General features: G+C 31.7%; 1 long non-coding RNA gene across 1 annotated transcript; it reads left to right on the plus strand.

Annotated features, from left to right (window-relative positions):
- The first annotated feature begins 2,840 nt into the window (after positions 1-2,840).
- LOC125387186 lies at positions 2,841-5,350 on the plus strand. Its single transcript, XR_007227750.1, has 3 exons — positions 2,841-2,965; positions 3,216-3,445; positions 4,889-5,350. It is a non-coding gene; the product is annotated as an uncharacterized LOC125387186 (long non-coding RNA).
- Positions 5,351-6,522: the final 1,172 nt, after the last annotated feature.

Raw genomic sequence — 6,522 nt, forward strand, 5'->3', positions numbered from 1 at the left:
AGACAAAAATAAGACACCCTATATATTCTTGAAGAATGCTTATTATAGAATATTATAAAAAAAAAATCTAATCTAATAAAAGCTACGTTATATAAAACACGATAAGACACGACGAAAGTACAAGTACCTGTCATAAATGATTCTTCGAGAGTTCGTTGCAATTATCGACTGGTTAGATCAACGCTTTACGGTGATGCATTTTGAAATGCAATTATATTTACGGGCGGATGGCCGACCGGTTAATTCCCAGCAGGCGATATTTTAACGCGGTACGATTTTTTTAGCAAATAGTCGAACGCGAACAATCCGAAACGGTATTCGAAACGGCGGCTAGCCCGTTCCTAATTAATTATGCTCACTCTCTCAATTAGTGCGCCGAAAGCACGGTTCAATTATAATAACATGATAATACATGAGCCATGCAAGGGGTCGTTATACCCGCCAACGTGACGTCACGTTCACGTGAAAAACATCGTTTATCGCGTAAGATAGATCTGCGGATTAAGAAAGATAGAAAGAGAGAGAGAGGTAAAGAAAGAGGTAAAAAAAAGAAAAAGGACGGTATTCGTACAGGAAGGAAACCTGTTAGCGTCAATTAAGAAGTATGCTGACAGTGCGCGCACGGCGAAAAGATAATCACGAAGCTTGCATCGTGCGAAATTCAATTTATGCAATCCGCTTCTACATAATTTTCTACTTTCTTTTTCCTTTTCTTATATTTTTTCTTCAACCGTCTATTCTCACTTCACGCTTCTTAAATAAACGTTGCTGCAACTTCTGTCGCACTTTCTCAGCCATTATTGCCAAGAATGAGAAATATATTCGAGCCGAGAGATTGGTAATTAACGTTAAGACTTTTAAAAATGTCTTGATCTTTAAGAAGTAATCGGAGGATCGTGCGATGAAAGAAATTTATACCTTCTCATTCTTCTAATTTTTAGGTTATGCGTAATTACGTTGGTCGGAATATACTATGGAAAAATTTACATTTAAAAAGCTAGGTTAACAGATTTAGTTCGTTCAAATTATTCATATAAAACGTGCAATTCTTTTCGTATAGAACAACGTGGTATTCGTTAGCAGAATTGGGAAATAGTATAGTTTAGAAATAAACTTTCATCGATTCTCATACGAACAACTCTGCTGTTATTCAATAATCACAATATTAACATTTATTCTGACATTATGGTACCGGACTACTATGGTACCACGCGTATGATAAAAAGTGGAAATATATAAACAGAGGCATTCTAGAACATGCTCTAATAGTATTTGCATTATGTATTTTTTATTAATTATAGGAAAAAGTATTATAAATTATTAATTTCAAGATACCTGGTAGAATCTTCCGACGTCAGTGTGTCTTCTGTCATGTTCAAAAAGCATCGTGTGAGGTTAGGATACCGCGTGATTGTCCTCATGTGGTCCCGATGACAAATTCTCGATAACGATAAACATCGTTAACCTCTACCGCGAAATGAGGTCATTCTATCTCGGACGAGATCGTCTTGATCGATTTTTTTCAATGTTTCTGAATGAAAGCTCTTTCACGCCGGCACAACACTTCCGTCGATCACGAGCGCCCGTTACGGAATGCTGGAACACTCGTGCCCGATCTTTCTCCTGTAGCTCGTTACCCCCACTACGACAAAGTCCCTTATACTTTTTTAAAACCCACGATACTTCTCGATAATCTATTGTCAATTCATTTAACGATCACTCGATGATGCACGTCAAATATATTGTTTCAAAGTCAGTAAGATAAGAATGTTCGACTCAAGTACAATCAGTCGAGGCAATAATAGCTACGTTCTGTTAAATACGATCTTTGATATCTTATATATAATGTATTGATACGTCAGCGATCTTTTATACGAAATTTCTGCTGAATATTAATTTATGCTATATTCTTATACATATAGAAGTCACAAGTAAAACTTTCATCGTCTTTTAAGTAATTTTAACGTTTTATAGCATAATGTGAAAAGATAATATCAATGTCAGGAGTTTCAGAAATACGAATCATAAATGAATCATTTACTATGTTTGTACCTTACCTTCAGAGAGAAGGATTATCAATCCAATGTTTCGTGTAATCTAATCGAAAATTCGACAAATTTAGAAAATGGAGAACAGACAATTTTAAGTACTTCGATTACATAAATATCTCACAGATTGTAACGAGGAAGGCAAACAAGATTAATTCCAAAATTGAAACGATAGATCAAGCCTTCGAGACGCTATTTATTAAAGAAGATTATTTTCAGTGTGAAATGAACGGACAACTAGTTCTCAGAATTAGAATGGAGAGCCAACATAAGGAAAAACGATTATGAAGTATAAATAATACAAGTGTTTAAACACATAGGAGTGGGTGGATACGTTCGTCAGTCTGTCATCGTTCGGGTCGGGTCATCCTGTGGCTAGACTCGGTTCGCGCGTCGTGTAACTTATTACGTCATCAGACATCAACCAACCAATCCGAAAACGTCTCCGTCAAAATCACGTGACTCACCACCCTCTAACCATCCCTTGACTACGCAGCACATATGCGCATCGGTATCACGGGTTCGCATTCTCACAGGCGTACCAACGCAATTACGGTAGACAAAATGGCGTTTTTTCATGATGACCATTTTATTGATAATTTTTTTACTTGTGTAAATGCACCTTCTTCGCATATCACGTAGAGATAAGAAAGTAAAAATGATTGCTCATAAATAGTGATTAAAGAAAATTTTTATGACCGTTCTAAGGAATTCCTTAATTTGCAGAAATGTTGGTTTAACTTTATTTTACGTAGTTTCCTAATATATATTTTTATCTGCAATTTATTTTAGGATAATAATTTTGCTATATTAAACTTTCATTTTTATTACGTTTCAAATTACTTTAAATGGTTCAATGTTCTTTAATTTGGATTTACGTATCGTACACGTATGTTGGAAATAACATGTTCGGACAGGTAACCTTTCATTCGTAAAATATATTATCAGAAAGAATTTAATTTTTAAGAAATATTCTACACTAGTCGTAAACATGCTAAATAACAATATTGAGCTTTTTTATGAACCTTTTATCACTGTTTTTGGTAGAATTCTCTTAAACATTATCCTTATGCTAGCTGTAAAGTAATTTAATTTAAAAGATATTGTTAGAATAAACAGAGAATTATTTGACAATGGATCCCATACTTATTAAATTATTGAAATTAGCCACTGTAGATAAGTTTGAAAAACCGTAACAAATAATCGATAGTCCTGACCGGGGATAGCAATTGATCTGACCAATGGGGCATCAAAATAGGAGGGTGAAAGGCGATTCTTATGTGCACCTCCTCGAATCCGTTTCCAGAAACCAGTATATTGTCCAAACAACCCCTGGCTAGTTTTGATGTTCTGACAGCATTCTTAATGACCGATCGGATACAAAATGGCGTACAAATGTATGTATATATAATCACCATATTACATCCGTATTATAAAAAATAAAAGTTCCAGAAATAGATAATTATAATAGAATTACAGTAGAATTTATTGTATATATTCGTTACCTTGTTTGTAGGTTAAATGTGTACTTTCATGAACAATTAAAGATTAATTGTAATTTTAATTGATAGTAATAATTTAATAAAATATTTATATAATTTTGTTGTTAATTCAAAAAAACATATTTCGAACCTTCGCAATTTTATATAAATTTAAAATTATCGAGTCCTAGTATAAGAAATTCGAAACATTTAACGATTAAATGTTTTATTTATGAGGTTACTCTCTTCGCGAAATGTAACTTTCTACTATAAACTTTATTAATGCGATATACTGGTATACATTTTAATGTATTATTTGTATGTAAATAGCTTATTTACTGTTATTAATTGAAAGATGTTATTACCAAGTTATACACAATTTCTGCTATGTATAAAGTATTTAAATTGTAATTGCATTTCGGAAGCAGATTTTATCAAGACACTTTACACTAATGTTAATAAAAATACAGTAAATAAGAAGGTATGTGGAACACGAGCAAGCGAAGGCTACGCACTACGTCGAGAGACTGAAGGATAAGCTGCGAATATATTTGGTACTCTATTCTTATATAAAACAACCCTTCGGGCGATCTGAGAGGGGTGAAATTTTAAATCTGATGTATAGATAGGAGAAAGGGAGCTAAAAAAATTGGAAGGGTGAACAGTTTTTGGTCCAGGTGTTACCAGCCACAGGGAGCTAAAGAGGGTTCTTTCTTTTTTATATTTATATTTTTTTTTTTAAGCAATGATGTAAGTTACGGTGTAAAATAAATCGAAGTAAAATTCCTTATTTCGGTATTAAAAAGTATTGCTATGTAATAATCGTTTTTATATCAGTAAACATGTTGAAAAAATAAATGAATGCTATAAATTGATGCATTCTATCTTATAATACACGTATCTTTATGGTATACTGTATATCGTATTTAAGAACTTTTATATTATCTATTCTTTATCATTTAAAAGCCATAGTGATCAAGCCATAAATTGAAAATTAGAGGAAAGTATTATATATATTTTGAAATTTATCGTTAGTAATATATAAGCTCATGGGAGTGAAACTAGCTGATTTTAGTGAAATAAGTTCACATTAGTTTACATTACGAAATATTTTCCATGTGCCTACTTTATGCATATGTAGTATATATTGTTTTGTGTTATTTGTTATATAATTTGATTTGTTCTTTACTTATCGTATGTTTCGTACAAACAATGTATTTTTGGTTATAATTTCCGGAATTAATTTCTTTATTAACATAGCTATGTAACCTGGGAAATATTAAAGTAATATTATTATTAATAATTATTATAATTGTAATAAGTGTCATTATGTATAATTATTTCTTATTGTTTTTTTAGATAATTTTGTAGGTGATTGAGCTGTTCAATACCTTGTTTGAAAAGTGCTATAACGCAAATTAACTAAAACATTAAAACATCTTATCAGAATATAATGTACAGTAATCCATACGAATTTATGTAACGAATCAATTTGTAAAAAGATTATAGATCTATTACTACTATGAGGAAGAAAATAATTACCTAAGCCATCTAACGAAGATAGCGTCAACTATTTAATAGGTACGAAATTGCCGAGATGGCGCGATCACCGCATTGCACGTGACGACTCAGCTGGCAAGTAACGATAAATAGAAGACACTAATGTTTCCAGTTGCAAGTTACAAGCTATCCTTTATGAAGCACGTATACCTTAGTGATATTTGCCACTTTTACAAGTCAAATCGTAAATTGTTTTTGTTTAATAAAGTTTATGTTTATAGAATATAAAAATTAATTCGAGAACTGAAAAAAAGGCTTCTTTTTTTGCTTTATATTTCGAAGTCGTGAACCCACGCGTTTCTGTACGTGCCCCACACACTCATTTTTTATAACAGGACAATCATCACCGTACGGATTTATCTTCAAAATACTTGTAAAAGTTTTTGAATACCGTCGAAGTGGCGAGCGCTGGCATACCTGCTCGACGCTCGTCTGCTTTCGGCTTTATATTCTTGGAAATACTTAGAATTGGCCTCTGTCACTTTGTAAACATATTCTTAGTTTATCTATCGATTTATGAATAAAAAAACGATTTTTTTAACATTTTAATTCAGAACACCCCCAAGAAATATTCAAAGTGTATTTTTTGGCAGTAATATTTATATTTAAAAATATTCACCAATAGCTCTCTCAAACAGCGGAGTGATACATTCGAAACTTACGAAAAATCACAAAAATTTCAAAATTCTAACTCAAATGCGGCCAAAACGATTACTTTAAAATTTTGCATACACCATTCTCTCATTAAGTGTCACAATTTAAAGAAGTAAAATAAAAAAATTAAGAAAAATCTTTTTAACCTACATCTAATGCTCAGTGTCCACTTGAAAGTAAAACTATCGCCAATTGCTCTCGACATCATTCCTCGCAAATGGACACAGTATTAAGAACGACTATTCAAAAGCATTCCCAAATTGTCTACAAGTTCTTCTATTTCTTTTTTTTTCTTATTATTTAATTTGTGCTTTACAATTTGTCCAGTTGGACATTTGGTAAATTTTTCCAACTTAATTGCTAAATAACATGTGGATGGCAACCCCCAGCGGGATACCATCTTAAAGAATGATATTATTCCATCATTCTACTACTACTAGGAAAGAATAGAATAGAAAGAATAGAAAGATAGAATAGAAAGAATAGAAAAGTAAGAGTACATAGGAAACGCTTTTAAATAAAAATAACCTCATTTTACGTTATAATACATTAATACATTAACGTTTTTCATGTGTCCACCTAATAATAGGTTTTTTATGTTTTGTACATATCTATAATTTTTACAATTTTTTATGTTATTTGTTATGGTAATTTGATTTGTTCTGTATATTTGATTAAATATACAACGTTTCGGAAAACAAATTACAAATTACAATAACATTCATCACTTTTACAATTAAGATTTTTAATTGTCCTTCGATAAATTTAATAGTTTAAAT

Source organism: Bombus terrestris, chromosome 2, assembly GCF_910591885.1.
Source record: "Bombus terrestris chromosome 2, iyBomTerr1.2, whole genome shotgun sequence".
Taxonomy (NCBI): Eukaryota; Metazoa; Arthropoda; class Insecta; order Hymenoptera; family Apidae; genus Bombus; species Bombus terrestris.